Below are 14,483 nucleotides of genomic sequence, written 5' to 3' on the forward strand. Positions count from 1 at the left end.
ACATGACTCCAATGCCCGCCCATAAACTTAGTGACAGGATCCTGCAAAATAACACATGCGTTTGCATGCGTTTTTTTGCTGTAAAAGCAGGATCCACTTTTACAGCAAAAAACGTTCATGACGCATGTTAAAAAAACGTAGTGTGAAAGCAGCCTTAGAACTGGTGCTTGAAGGGAAACAAATTGCTGAATGTATCTATATATCCCCAGCACACAATGGAGGACAAAATTATGAATGCAAGTGACTTTATTTTGACAGACAGCAAAAAGTGGACCTCGACTAGAGCAACATCCCAACTTTTCAGCTATTACGCCTTTTTGAAGGTAGTTGCCTGTAAAAGTTTAAAAAAAATAGTGTAAGTATATACAGGTGGAAATACAGATAATATATACAAAAATTTACAAAGGTTATATACAAATATAATACACGTACGTCATGTGCAAAATCAAGACTGCGCGGGTCACTTAGGACGACCGTATCATAGAAGTGGAAGCAAGGATCATCACATCTTGCAGTGGGCAGTCTGATAACGTATAAGAAATATCTGGATCAATATAATGTACCAACAGGAGATACTGAAAATAGGGAAGCACCCATAAGTAATGAGCAAGCTGCACACAGAAAGAAACATATATATAAGAGGAGAATGTATGTCATGGTGGTTACATATACATGAGCGGAAAACCTGTATTGTAACATAGTGAGTAGAATAGTAACCACGGTAATATACTTGTCCTATGTCAATAGAGGGGTTATATACAAGTCAGGAGGTGTCACAAGCTACTGGAGTAAGGCTATGTGCGCACATTGTGTATTTGCATGCAGTTACGCTGCGATCTGCACCGCAGCGTAACTGCATGCATCCTGCGTCCCCTGCATAATCTATGAAGATTATGCAGGAGACGTGCGCACGTGGCGTATTAGAGCGCAGCGCTTCGGCTGCTGCCCGAAGCACGCGTTCTAAGAAGTGATATGTCACTTCTTTCCTGCCCTCTGCCTGCAGTCCCCGCTCTGTCTATGGGAGGAGCTGCACTCAGAGTGCATGGAACCGGCTTTTGTTTCTGCAGCGATTTGAAGCGCACGTGTGCTGTTCAAATCACTGCAGAAATTTCTGCAGGGCCAGTACGCAACGTGCGCACATAGCCTAAGGGTATGTGCGCACGTTGCTTTTTACCTGCTTTTTACCTGCTTTTTTGCTGCTTTTTCTTCTGCGCTGTTTAATGCCAAAATGGATGTGTTCTTCTATTCAAGCAAAGTCTATGGGAATTTGGGTTTCTTGTTCACACTATGTTGTTCAAAATGCTGCCTTTTTGAGGCAGAACTTTGGTCAAAAACTCAGCTTTTCAAAGAAGCAACATGTCAATTGTTTTTGCCATTTGGGTTTTGCACTGCAAAGCTGAGTTTTTGACCAAAGTTCGGCCACAAAAAGGCAGCATTTTTGAACAACATAGTGTGAACAAGAAACCCAAATTCCCATAGACTTTGCTTGAATAGAAGAACACATCCATTTTGGCATTAAACAGCGCAGAAGAAAAAGCAGCAAAAAAGCAGGTAAAAAGCAGGTAAAAAGCAACGTGCGCACATACCCTTAGACAGTAAAAATACATACCACAGTGGTAAATGGACAATGAGACAGGTATGGAGGGTGAAAGAGCGCCTGTAATGAAAGCAGGAGATAATTAAGAACCATAGAGGATAATAGAGTGTACCAGAGAGGGTGGCGCAGTACCGGTACCTGCAGGATGAGCCCAGGGAACGCAGAATGAGCGGTGTATACGGCGGCAGTGGCGGTAACAGGGTATATGGGGAGCGCCATCTTATAGGAAGTGGAGCGGTGAACGTCACTTTCGGTTCCGCATGGTGGAACGCATGCACAGCGCATGCGTGCGACGACAGCGGTCGCATGTCCGGGTAGTGGGCGGTGATCTAGGGAAGCACTAGGGGCTTGGCGATAGTGGACTAGTGCTCTATTCATCACTTCCTGTATAGCGTGGTGGAACGCACCTGTGGAACGCATGCACAGTGCATGCGTGTGATGTATACAGTCACATGTCTGGGTGAGGGGCGGTGGTAACGGTAAAAATAAAGGGCTCAGCGATGCAGCAAGGACCAGTATAATGGAGTGAATGGGGAGAATAAATGCAAGGCTGTGGAAGCACTCCATGGAAGGTGCCTAGAGTAATATTGACCTGCTGCAGGGAGTGCAATTGGAGAAAGAAGGTGCAGTAAAAGTGTAATAGGGAGGATCTCTATTGAGGCATCTGTGACAAAAAACACACATATATGGTGGTTAATAAAGTGCAAGACTAGATGACATGTAGAACGAAAAGAGGAACCAAAAAAAATCAAAAATGCAAAAAATAAAAATGATTTTGCACTTGACGCAACTACCTTGAAAAAGGCGTAATAGCCGAAACATTGGGATGTTGCTCTAGTCGAGGTCCACTTTTTGCAGTCTGTCAAAATAAAGTCACTTGCATTCATAATTTCTTTGTCGCTCCTAATTGGGAGACCCAGACAATTGGGTGTATAGCTACCGCCTCCGGAGGCCACACAAAGCACTACACTCAAAAGTGCAAGGCCCCTCCCCTTCTGGCTATACACCCTCCCGTGGGATCACGGGCTTCTCAGTTTTCATGCTTTGTGCGAAGGAGGCACACATACACGCATAGCTCCACGGTTTAGTCAGCAGCAGCTGCTGACTATGTCGGATGGAAGAAAAGAGGGCCCATACTAGGGCCCCCAGCATGCTCCCTTCTCACCCCACTTTTTGTCGGCGGTGTTTGTTAAGGTTGAGGTACCCATTGCGGGTACGGAGGCTGGAGCCCACATGCTGCATCCTTCCCCATCCCCCTTCGGGCTCTGGGTGAAGTGGGATTTTCTCTAGTCCCTTCCACGACAGCATAGGAGGTTGTCTCTCCACGCCCTAATTGGGACAGGAAGTTCAAGAGGTTTAAAAGGACCCTCCCACCTCCCACAGCCAGTGTCTTTCCTGTCCCCATGGGGCATGGAGAGGTTTTGTTTTTCTCCTATGCTGTGGTGGCCGGCGACCTGCAGTATATTTTTTTTTTTTTTTTTTCCCCCTATTACCTTCAGCCGGACAGCATCGGTCGGGCCTTCGCCGCTCCTCCCTTGCTGTTCCCTCACGCTGTGGGGGACCGCTGCTCCAGCCTTCCGGATCATCCTGAGGGGTGATGCAGGCTGTTGAGCTCCCCGGCCGGCGTCCTCCCTGAGCCGCCGGCCGCTTCCCGCATGCACGCTGCCGGAGCGATCCGGAAGTGCTCCCGGGGGCGGGACTTCCGGTCTTGCGGACTTCCGGTCGAGCGCTTCCGGTTTGCGGAGGGCAGCGTGGAGGCACGCCGACAGTGACTCGGCCTGCCCAGGACCGGATGCGGGAGGCGGGGAAAACGTGCACCGTCACTGGGGAGGCAGGCCCTTTTCCATAAGGGCTGCCACGAAGACATCAGATCATGGTAAGACCGTGCTCCCTGTCATGTCTTCCGCTGCAGCTGCCTCTGCAGAACCCAGTGTGCCCCCTGCTACTGTGAGTATGGAGGGGGAATGGTCCCTCGGACATAGGTCTCATCAGTTGATTTATGGCTCTCTGCTCTGTGTTTTCTAGGAGGACAAGGCCACCAAGAAAACTGACAGAAATGAGAAATCAGAGAAGCCTGAGAAGTCAGAAAAAACTGACAAGTCCGATAAGCCTGATAGACCTGACAGAGTGGACAAAATTAAAAAATGTCCCATCTGTATAAAGAAGCTCCCTGCAGTATGGGATAAAAAGCTTTGCCAGCAATGTACGGACCAGATTATTAGGGCCGAACAACCATCTCTGATAGATGAGTTGCGGTCCATGATGAAACAGGAGATTAGGGCCTCACTGGCTTCTCTCCCTGTTCCTGGCCCTGTTCCTGGCCCTGTTCCTGGCCCTGTTCCTGGCCCTGTTCCTGGCCCTGCTCCTGGCCCTGCTACTGGACCCTCTCCTCCAAAAAAGAGGAGACTCCAGTCGACCCCTTCTGATCAGGAGGACGCTGATTCCACCTCTGAGGGTCCTGATGACGGAATTCCATCTGGGGGGTCTGACCAGTCCTTTCTCTTTCACTCAGAAGAGTTGGGGGATCTTATTGAGGCAGTTCGGAGCACTATGGGTTTAGAGGAAGTGCAGTCTCTTCCTTCAATCCAGGACGAAATGTTTGCTGGCCTGAAGTCAGTCAAACAATTGGGATTCCCAGTTCATGCCAATATATTGGATATTGTCTCTCAGGAATGGGAATGTCCTGAGAGGCGGGTACGGAGTGACCTTAGACGCCGGTTTCCTCTGGAACCTTCGGGACTACATTGGGAGATCCCAAGGGTGGACGTTCAGGTGGCTAGGGTAGCTAAGCAAACGGCTCTTCCTTTTGAGGATACTTCCCAACTGAAGGATCAAATGGATAGGAAGGTAGAGGGCCTGATGAAGCGGTCCTGGGAGGCATCGTCTTCCTCTATTCATGCCAACATTGCCTCCACCTGCGTATCCAGGTCCCTAATTAGGTGGTTAGACCAGTTGGAGGCTCATATTTCACAAGGGACCCCTAGGGAGGAATTACTGGAATCCCTTCCCTTGCTTAGGAAGGCTACCTGTTTTCTGGCAGATACCTCGGTGGAATCTGTCCGCCTGGCAGCCAGGACCTCGGTGCTTTCTAACTCTGCCCGACGTGCCCTCTGGCTTAAGGCCTGGAGTGGAGACTCCACCTCTAAAATGAGGCTTTGTTCCCTTCCGTTTAAAGGGGATTTAGTGTTTGGGCCTGCCCTGGATGATATCCTGGACAAGGCGACTGATCGTAAGGCCTTGCCCGATCCTAGACCTAACAGGAAGCGGTCCTTTCGTCCCTCGATGCCTCAGGCCTCCCAGCCCAGAGGGAAAGGGAAGGCAGGCAGGTGGAGCTATCCCAAAGGTAGAGGGAGAAACATCCTCATCCCTCCACATCAGCAACGTCCTCAGCAGGACAAACAGTGACTCGGCCCGGGTGGGGGGAAGACTCTCGGCATTTCTTACCCAGTGGCAGTCCATAACCTCTTGCCAATGGGTTCTGAAGATCATCTCGGACGGTCTTCTCATAGAATTCCTTTCCCCCCCTCTTCCGGGTCTCCGAGTCACTGCGCTGGCGTCACCGGGTTCACAGACTCTGTTGTACACAAAGATTATAGAGCTAGTGCACTCGGGGGTCGTTTCCCCAGTCCCGAGTCAGGAAGAAGGGGTAGGACACTACTCCCGTCTCTTCCTGGTCAAGAAGCCATCCGGCGACGTCCGTATAATTATCAATTTAAAAAGTCTAAACCGTCAGGTCAGGTACCGGCGGTTCAAGATGGAGTCGGTGAAATCAGCTATTCCCCTGATAGGTCTACACCATCAGATGGCCTCTATCGATCTGAAAGATGCCTACTTCCATGTACCCGTCCATCCGGGACACAGACAATACCTCAGGTTTGCGGTGCTTCACGGGGAGGAAGTACTTCATTTCCAATTCAATGTACTTCCCTTCGGGATCTCCTCAGCTCCAAGGATCTTTTCCAAGATCATGTCTGAGGTGGTCGCCTTCATAAGATTGCAGGGTATCTGTATAGTTCCGTATCTGGACGACTTTCTTCTCATGGCTCCGTCTGCTCCAACCCTCCGGAGCCATGTGGAGAGTTCTTTGGGAATCCTTCGGTCTCTGGGATGGATTCCCAATCTCAAGAAATCACAGTTAACCCCCTCCTCCACTCGGCAGTTTCTCGGAGTGCTGCTGGACTCCGACAGACAGGCATCCTTTCTCCCAGAGGGCCACAGGATAGCTCTGTTATCCAAAATATCAAAACTCCGCAGGCAGGCTCGCTCGACGCTTCGTGCGGCTATGTCGGCCCTGGGTTCCATGACATCCTGCATTCCCTCGGTCAGGTGGGCTCAGGCCCATTCTCGGTGTCTCCAGGATCATATCCTGGCACATTGGGACAGACTCCCGTCATCCCTAAACAGAAGGTTTCGCCTCTCGGAGTCCGTCTCCTCATCCCTTCTCTGGTGGCTGAGTCCCGCCAACCTGCAGGTGGGGGTTGCCTGGACTCAGAGTCCCCTGGTTACACTGACCACAGATGCCAGCCTACGAGGATGGGGGGCAATGGTGGCAAATTCCCCATTTCAAGGGGTCTGGAGTCCTTACGTCAGTTCCCAATCCTCCAACTACCGGGAGCTCAGGGCAGTCAGGGAAGCCCTCCTTGCGGCTCAGGACCTCGTCCGGGACTCTCACGTCCTGGTATATTCAGACAATGTCACAACGGTGGCACATCTCCGCCATCAGGGCAGTACACGCTCAGGCGCCCTGAAATCAGTGTCCTCCCGAATCTTTCAATGGGCAGAACAATCTCTGCTCTCCCTTTCTGCGGTCCATCTGAAGGGCTCCCTCAATCTTCAGGCGGATTTCCTGAGTCGTCGGGATGTTCATCCGGGGGAATGGAGCCTGGATCAGGCGGTGTTCTGCTCTCTAGTGGCGAGGTGGGGTGCACCAGAGGTGGACCTCTTTGCCTCGGCAGGGAATCGCAAGGTCGCAACATATTTCTCCCTGAACCCAAGGGACGAGGCGTTAGGGGTAGACGCTTTCTGCCACAGTTGGTCCTTTCGCCTCGCTTACGCGTTCCCCCCTCTTCCTCTTCTCGCACGGGCCCTGAGGAAGATCAGAGACGAGGGGGTCCCAACTATACTGGTGGCCCCTCTGTGGCCCCGGAGGAGTTGGTACAGCCTGGTCCTGACGCTAGGAATCGACGGCCCAGTCCTCTTAGGTTCAGACCCAAGCTTACTGTCGCAGGGTCCGATTTTCCATCCGGCTCCTCAGAAACTCAACTTGGCTGCCTGGCTTCTGAGGCCCGGGCACTGAAGGCCCAAGGGCTTTCTGACAAAGTTGTGGCTACGCTGCAGAAGAACCGTAAACCTGTGACTAATAGTATATACAACAAAATCTGGAAGAGATTTTCCTCCTGGTGTGGTTCTCGGCCTCCTGACCCTCTTCGGCCTAATATTGCGCAGATTCTGGACTTTCTCCAAAGTGGTTTAGACTTAGGTCTTAGGCCTAGCACCCTGAAAGTTCAGGTGTCAGCACTCAGTGCAGTCTTTGACACGGCTCTGGCAGATCATCGTTGGATCCGTCGGTTCTTTGTGTCCGCTAGTAGACTCTGTCCACGTCAGAGGGTCCTGACGCCTCGCTGGGATCTCAATGTGGTCCTTACAGGACTATCTCAGTCTCCGTTTGAACCTCTGTGCTCTTGTAACATTCGTTCTCTTTCTCACAAGACTGCTTTTCTTGTGGCTATTACATCTGCTCGCAGAGTCGGCGAACTTCAGGCTTTGTCTGTTAGGGAACCTTACCTGACCATCAGAGATGACAGCGTTGTTTTTCAGCTGGACCCTTCCTTCCTTCCCAAGGTGGTTTCGGATTTTCACCGTTCGCAGTCCATCGTCCTGCCTTCCTTCTGTCAGAATCCTCGGACTCCGGGTGAGGAAGTGTTTCATTCTTTGGATGTCCGTCGGATAGTGTTGCACTACCTAGAGGTTACTGCTTCTTGGCGCCTTGATTCTAACCTGTTCATCCAGCCCTTTGGCCGCAATAAGGGCAAGAAGGTGGCTAAGAGTACAGTCGCCAACTGGATTGTGCGAGCAATTAGAGATGCATACCTCGCTCAGCATCTCTCTCCGCCTACTGGATTCACGGCGCACTCCACCAGGGCTACCTCTGCCTCCTGGGCCGAACGGGCAGGGGCCTCCCCTGAGCAGATCTGCAAGGCGGCTACGTGGTCTTCGCTCCATACTTTCACGAAGCATTATCGTCTGGATCTGGATTCCAACAGGGATTTGGCCTTTGGCAGGAAAGTCCTGCAGGCTGTGGTCCCCCCCTAGGTATCAATTCTTTGGTATTCCTCCTATGCTGTCGTGGAAGGGACTAGAGAAATAAGAATTATTCTTACCGATAATTCGGTTTCTAGGACCTTCCATGACAGCAGGTAATTCCCTCCCCTATGTATTCATGTATTCCTGAATGTGTAGTACTTCTCATATGCTATGGATTCTTTGTAAGACACTGGCTGTGGGAGGTGGGAGGGTCCTTTTAAACCTCTTGAACTTCCTGTCCCAATTAGGGCGTGGAGAGACAACCTCCTATGCTGTCGTGGAAGGTCCTAGAAACCGAATTATCGGTAAGAATAATTCTTATTTACCGGTCTCCAGGCACTGAGACCGTGCTCCATCCACAGCCCCTGGAGAATCTGCTGGAATGGAGCTGAGTATCGTCAGGGACAGGCCCTGCTACGTCAAGGTACTCTGCGTCCCCGTACATATCGCGCGCACACCGCAGCATTGCTGGGTGTGTTAGTGCGCCGGGGACAACAACGCTGCGCGCTGGTGCCATGCCTATCTACAGCTCTGCTGAGAGGGGACATGTATTTGAAACTGCCGCGCCGGCCGCTGTGTCAGTTTTTTCGCTGCGGCGCGGCTGGGACCTGTGGTGCGCCGGGTACTTCCGCGCTGGCCGTGCATATATGACGGCCGCACTTATTACTCGAGTCCCCGGCTTTTGCGGCCTAGTTTCGGTTCGTTCCCGCCCCCAGGCCTGCCAGTCAGGGGAAGGGCGGGACGCTGTACAGAACGTCAGCGCAGAGGGCTGGAGTCTGCTTTGCATACTCCAGCCCTCACACTGGGCACAGTGGGACGCCAGTTTCCCGCTCTTTGTTTGAGGCACGCCCACAGTCCGCCCCTCTTCACAGGACGCCGGCAGCCATTCCTGTGTGCAGTCTGAGCTGGAGAGAGGAGGCTGGGAGACCCAGACACGGGATTCTGGTGCCCACACACCCGCTTTTGAGCGGGCGGTAAGCTGCCCTCAAGGGCTGACCCCCACTGGTGCCGAAGTGTATATTTGTATTTTTATGCTTGCAGCTATACATTGCACTGTACGGTCGCTGGTGATTCTCTGCTATATACCCTCCTAGATTATACAACAGCATGTCGACCGCAAAAAGCAAAGGTGCCAAGGCACAGGCTTTCTATGCTGCTTGTACCGCATGTGAGGCTGTTCTACCGGCTGGTGCCACTGACCCCCACTGTGTGCAGTGCTCGGCCCCTGTGGCATTTGCTCGGCCGGGGCCTCTGCTGGAGGTAACCCAGGCAGAACCTCCTGTGAACACTGTCCAGGTGACAGGGACGGAGTTTGCAGTTTTTGCTGACAGATTGTCTGTGACTATGACTAAAATTCTTGAAACATTGCAGTCTAGACCAGTGGCTCAGGCCATGGGCACTGTTAACTCATTACTCCCTGGTCCACCTCAGTTGGAACAGCTCAGGGATCCGGGGGTGTCACTTGCATCCCAGGGTGATGGCTCTGACACGGACGACAGTCCCAGACAGCCTAAACGAGCTCGCTATGAGCGGCCCTCGACTTCATCACACTGGTCAGGGTCCCAGCGAGAGGACTCTCTGTATGATGAGGCAGAGGGAGCGGATCAGGATTCTGATCCTGAGACCGCTCTCAATTTGGATACACCGGATGGTGACGCCATAGTGAATGATCTTATAGCGTCCATCAATAAAATGTTGGACATTTCTCCCCCTGCTCCTTCTGTGGAAGAGCCAGCTTCACAGCAGGAGAAATTTCATTTCAGGTATCCCAAACGTAAATTAAGTTTATTTCTGGACCACTCTGACTTTAGAGAGGCAATCCAGAAACACCACGCTTATCCGGATAAGCGTTTTTCCAAACGGCTTAAGGATACACGTTATCCCTTCCCTCCTGACGTGGTCAAGGGCTGGACCCAGTGTCCCAAGGTGGATCCTCCAATCTCCAGGCTTGCAGCTAGATCCTTAGTTGCAGTGGAAGATGGGGCGGCACTTAAAGATGCCACTGACAGACAGATGGAGCTCTGGTTGAAATCCATCTATGAGGCTATTGGCGCGTCATTGGCCCCGGCATTCGCAGCCGTATGGGCACTCCAAGCTATTTCAGCTGGTCTTACACAGATTGACACGGTCACACGTACATCTGCTCCGCAGGTGGCATCCTTAACCTCTCAAATGTCTGCATTTGCGTCTTACGCGATTAATGCTGTCCTAGACTCTACGAGCCGTACGGCAGTGGCGTCAGCCAACTCCGTGGTTTTACGCAGAGCCTTGTGGTTAAGGGAATGGAAGGCAGATTCCGCTTCCAAAAAGTGTTTAACCAGTTTGCCATTTTCTCGTGACCGACTGTTTGGTGAGCGCTTGGATGAAATCATCAAACACTCCAAGGGTAAAGATTCATCCTTACCTCAGCCCAGACAAAACAAACCCCAACAGAGGAGTGGACAGTCGGGGTTTCGGTCCTTTCGAGGCTCAGACAGGTCCCAATTCTCCTCGTCCAAAAGGACTCAAAAGGATCAGAGGAGCTCAGATTCTTGGCGGACTCAGTCACGCCCAAAAAAGACAGCCGGAAGACCCGCTACCAAGGCGGCTTCCTCATGACTTTCGGCCTCCTCTCTCCGCATCCTCGGTCGGTGGCAGGCTCTCCCGCTTTGGCGACATTTGGCTGCCACAGGTCACAGACCGTTGGGTGAGAGACATTCTGTCTCACGGGTACAGGATAGAGTTCAGCTCTCGTCCTCCAACTCGCTTCTTCAGAACTTCTCCACCTCCCGGCCGAGCCGATGCTCTGCTGCTAGCGGTGTCCACTCTAAAAGCGGAAGGAGTGGTGACCCCCGTTCCTCTTCAGGAACAAGGTCACGGTTTTTACTCCAACTTGTTTGTGGTGCCAAAAAAGGACGGGTCATTCCGTCCCGTTCTGGATCTAAAACTGCTCAACAAGCACGTAAAAACCAGGCGGTTCCGGATGGAATCCCTTCGCTCCGTCATCGCCTCAATGTCTCAAGGAGATTTCCTGGCATCTATAGACATCAAAGATGCTTATCTCCACGTGCCGATTGCTCCAGAGCACCAGCGTTTTCTACGCTTCGTTTTAGGAGACGAACACCTTCAGTTCGTAGCTCTGCCTTTCGGGCTGGCGACAGCCCCACGTGTCTTCACCAAGGTCATGGCAGCAGTAGTAGCAGTCCTGCACTCTCAAGGTCACTCTGTGATCCCGTATTTGGACGATCTACTTGTCAAGGCACCCTCTCAAGAGGCATGCCAACACAGCCTGAACGTTGCGCTGGAGACACTCCAGAGTTTCGGGTGGATCATCAACTTTTCAAAGTCAAATCTAACCCCGACCCAATCGCTAACATATCTTGGCATGGAGTTTCATACTCTCTCAGCGATAGTGAAGCTTCCGCTGGACAAACAGCGTTCACTACAGACAGGGGTGCAATCTCTCCTTCAAGGCCAGTCACATCCCTTGAGACGCCTCATGCACTTCCTAGGGAAGATGGTAGCAGCAATGGAAGCAGTCCCTTTCGCGCAGTTTCATCTCCGTCCACTACAATGGGACATTCTCCGCCAATGGGACGGGAAGTCGACGTCCCTCGACAGAGACGTCTCCCTTTCTCAGGCGGCCAAGGAATCTCTTCGGTGGTGGCTTCTTCCCACCGCATTGTCGAAAGGAAAGTCCTTTCTACCCCCATCCTGTGAGGTAGTCACGACAGACGCGAGTCTATCAGGGTGGGGAGCAGTGTTTCTCCACCACAGGGCTCAAGGGACGTGGACTCAGGAAGAGTCCACCCTCCAGATCAATGTTCTGGAAATCAGAGCAGTGTATCTTGCCCTACAAGCCTTCCAGCAGTGGCTGGAAGGCAAGCAGATCCGAATTCAGTCGGACAACTCCACAGCGGTAGCGTACATCAACCACCAAGGAGGAACACGCAGTCGGCAAGCCTTCCAGGAAGTCCGACGGATTCTGACGTGGGTGGAAGACACGGCATCCACCATATCCGCAGTTCACATCCCAGGCGTGGAAAACTGGGAAGCAGACTTCCTCAGTCGCCAGGGTATGGACGCAGGGGAATGGTCCCTTCACCCGGACGTGTTTCAGGAGATCTGTCGCCGCTGGGGGATGCCGGACGTCGACCTGATGGCGTCACGACACAACAACAAGGTCCCGGCTTTCATGGCACGGTCTCACGATCACCGAGCTCTGGCGGCAGACGCCTTAGTTCAAGATTGGTCGCAGTTCCGGCTACCGTATGTGTTCCCACCTCTGGCATTGTTACCCAGAGTGCTGCGCAAGATCAGGGCCGACTGCCGCCGCGCCATCCTCGTCGCTCCAGACTGGCCGAGGAGATCGTGGTACCCAGATCTGTGGCACCTCACAGTAGGCCAACCATGGGCACTACCAGAACGACCAGACTTGCTGTCTCAAGGGCCGTTTTTCCATCTGAATTCTGCGGCCCTGAACCTGACTGTGTGGCCATTGAGTCCTGGATCCTAGCGTCTTCAGGATTATCTCGAAATGTTATTGCCACCATGAGACAGGCTAGAAAACCATCCTCCGCCAAGATCTACCACAGGACGTGGAAGATATTCTTATCTTGGTGCTCTGCTCAGGGAGTTTCTCCCTGGCCTTTTGCATTGCCTACTTTTCTTTCCTTCCTGCAATCCGGGTTGGAAAAAGGTTTGTCGCTCAGCTCCCTTAAAGGACAAGTCTCAGCGCTATCTGTATTTTTTCAGAAACGCCTAGCACGACTTCCTCAGGTACGCACGTTCCTGCAAGGAGTTTGTCATATCGTCCCTCCTTACAAGCGGCCGTTAGAGCCCTGGGATCTGAACAAAGTTCTAATTGCTCTCCAGAAGCCGCCTTTCGAGCCTATGAAGGATGTTTCCCTTTCTCGTCTTTCACAGAAAGTGGCCTTTCTAGTAGCGGTCACGTCTCTTCGGAGAGTGTCCGAGCTAGCGGCGCTATCATGCAAATCTCCCTTCCTGGTGTTTCACCAGGACAAGGTGGTTCTACGTCCGATTCCTGAGTTTCTCCCTAAGGTGGTTTCCCCCTTTCATCTCAATCAGGATGTCACATTACCTTCCTTGTGTCCTCATCCAGTTCATCAATTTGAGAAGGGTTTGCATTTGTTGGATCTGGTCAGAGCACTCAGGATCTACATTTCCCGCACGGCGCCCTTACGCCGCTCGGATGCACTCTTTGTCCTTGTCGCTGGTCAGCGTAAAGGGTCGCAAGCTTCCAAATCCACCCTGGCTCGGTGGATCAAGGAACCAATTCTTGAAACCTACCGTTCTGCGGGGCTTCCGGTTCCTTCAGGGCTGAAGGCCCATTCTACCAGAGCCGTGGGTGCGTCCTGGGCATTACGGCACCAGGCTACGGCTCAGCAGGTGTGCCAGGCGGCTACCTGGTCGAGTCTGCACACCTTTACCAAGCATTATCAGGTGCATACCTACGCTTCTGCGGACGCCAGCCTAGGTAGACAAGTCCTTCAGGCGGCGGTTGCCCACCTGTAGGACGGGGCTGTTTGACGGCCCTATCACGAGGTATTCTTTTACCCACCCAGGGACTGCTTTTGGACGTCCCAATTGTCTGGGTCTCCCAATTAGGAGCTACAAAGAAGAAGGGAATTTTGTTTACTTACCGTAAATTCCTTTTCTTCTAGCTCCAATTGGGAGACCCAGCACCCGCCCTGTTTTCTTAGGAATTTTTGTTTTTTTCGGGTACACATGTTGTTCATGTTGAATGGTTTCAGTTCTCCGATGTTTCTTCGGATTGAATTTGTCTTTAAACCTGTTATTGGCTTTCCTCCTTCTTGCTTTTGCACTAAAACTGAGGAGCCCGTGATCCCACGGGAGGGTGTATAGCCAGAAGGGGAGGGGCTTTGCACTTTTGAGTGTAGTGCTTTGTGTGGCCTCCGGAGGCGGTAGCTATACACCCAATTGTCTGGGTCTCCCAATTGGAGCTAGAAGAAAAGGAATTTACGGTAAGTAAACAAAATTCCCTTCTTTGTCCTCCATTTTCATTGTGTGTGCTGGGGATATATAGATATATTCAGGAGGAGGGAGGAGACCGACTAGGGGTGAGGGCCCCAGGGGTCCTGCTCAACTCTGAGGAGATGGAAGAAAGAGTCCAGTGACTTAGGGGAAGTGTGTCAGATACCCCTATTGTCATGTTTCACAGACAGTAGCTCAAGGAGAAGGGATTGGTTGCAAATGGGGTTCCAGACCCTAGTCTAGGACGATACTTCAGGACTTCCTAGTAACACCGGAGACCAGGGTGGCTGTACGCACCTTTGGGCCACAAGCAGCACACAAATCCGCTGGAAGGGGGCCACAGAGGACTACGGAGCCAGGCCGGCAGAAATCCCTTTGAAGGTCCCCAGAGGGAGCCAGGCAGGCAGGCAGAAGTCCCATTACAGGTCCGTGGCCCCTGGCTCAGGGCACTGTGTGTGGAGGCGCAGGACAGGAGGGAGAAAGTCAGCGCAGAGAGACGGCCAGGAAAGGCAAACAAAAGGAAGAACCGGTACTGGCCTTAGATTTACTCGGGATCGGCGGATGCCCATCACTGGGGATCCCAGCACAC

The 14,483-nt window shown here is 52.2% G+C and overlaps 1 protein-coding gene across 10 annotated transcripts in view; it reads left to right on the forward strand.

The window, feature by feature from the left end:
• The window catches only part of NCOR1 (nuclear receptor corepressor 1), a 320,571-nt gene that overhangs the window by 1,408 nt on the left and 304,680 nt on the right, over positions 1-14,483 (forward strand). The gene's annotated exons all lie outside the window — the stretch shown is intronic.

The sequence above is a fragment of the Anomaloglossus baeobatrachus genome, chromosome 2 (genome assembly GCF_048569485.1).
Source record: "Anomaloglossus baeobatrachus isolate aAnoBae1 chromosome 2, aAnoBae1.hap1, whole genome shotgun sequence".
Lineage (NCBI taxonomy): Eukaryota > Metazoa > Chordata > Amphibia > Anura > Aromobatidae > Anomaloglossus > Anomaloglossus baeobatrachus.